Source organism: Octodon degus, unplaced genomic scaffold (assembly GCF_000260255.1).
Source record: "Octodon degus isolate 3935 unplaced genomic scaffold, OctDeg1.0 scaffold00062, whole genome shotgun sequence".
Taxonomy (NCBI): Eukaryota; Metazoa; Chordata; class Mammalia; order Rodentia; family Octodontidae; genus Octodon; species Octodon degus.
Window position 1 is genome coordinate 1,235,161 of NW_004524638.1, and position 1,012 is coordinate 1,236,172.

At 43.1% G+C, this 1,012-nt stretch overlaps 1 pseudogene; it reads left to right on the plus strand.

The window, feature by feature from the left end:
* Positions 1–77: 77 nt before the first annotated feature.
* On the plus strand, positions 78–1,006 carry LOC101592317 (annotated as a pseudogene).
* Positions 1,007–1,012: the final 6 nt, after the last annotated feature.

Sequence of the window (1,012 nt, forward strand, 5' to 3'; positions counted from 1 at the left end):
ATTCAGAAGTCCACAGCAGACCATAGTCCATGTCCATCCATTCCTGCTGAGCCCATGCATGCTTAGTTAAATTTTCCATGCCAGAGAATGTGGCACCCCAGACTGGGACCCCGCTGGGACTGCTGGTGGTCAAGGGAAAAGCACTTACCAGGACTGTGACAAATCAGCCCAGATCCTCTTCAGCAACATTTCAGAAGCCAAAGCTGTTGCTGATGCTATTAGAACACGGGTTGGACAGAAAGGAATGGATAAAATAATTCAAGATGGAAAAGGTGATGTGACCATTACAAATGACAGTGCCACCATTCTGAAACAAATGCAGGTGTGACATCCAGCAGCCAGAATGCTGGTGGAATTGTCTAAGGCTCAACCTATAGAAGCAGGAGACGGCACCAAATCAGCGGTCATCATTGCAGACTCTCTCTTAGATTCCTGGACTAAGCTTCTTCAGAAAGGGCTTCATCCCACCATTATTTCTGATTCATTCTAGAAGGTTTTGGAAAAGGGTCTTAAAATCTTGACTGACATGTCTCTGCCTGTGCAACTGAATGACAGAGAAACTTCATTAAATAGTGCAACCACTTCATTGAGCTCAAAGGTGGTCTCCCAGTATTCAAGTCTACTCTCTCCTTAGAATAAGTGCTTGCCTGGCAAGCACAAGGGCCTGAGTTCTATCCCCAGTTCCACAAAAAAAAAGTCTACTCTTTCCAATGAATGTAAGTGAGGTAATGAGAGTGATTGGCCCTGCCATGGCTACTGGTGTAGATCTTAGAGATATTAAAATAGTTAAGAAGCTTGGCAGGACAAGTGATGACTGTGAGTTGGTGAAAGGGCTAGTTCTTACTCAAAAAGTAGCAAATTCCTGGATAACCAGAGTTGAAAAGGCTAAGATTGAACTCATGCAGTTTTGCTTATCTGCTCCAAAAACAGATATGGATAATCAGATAGCAGTTTCTTACTATGCCCAGATGGACAAAGTATGCAAGAAGAGAGAGCCTATATTTTAAATTTA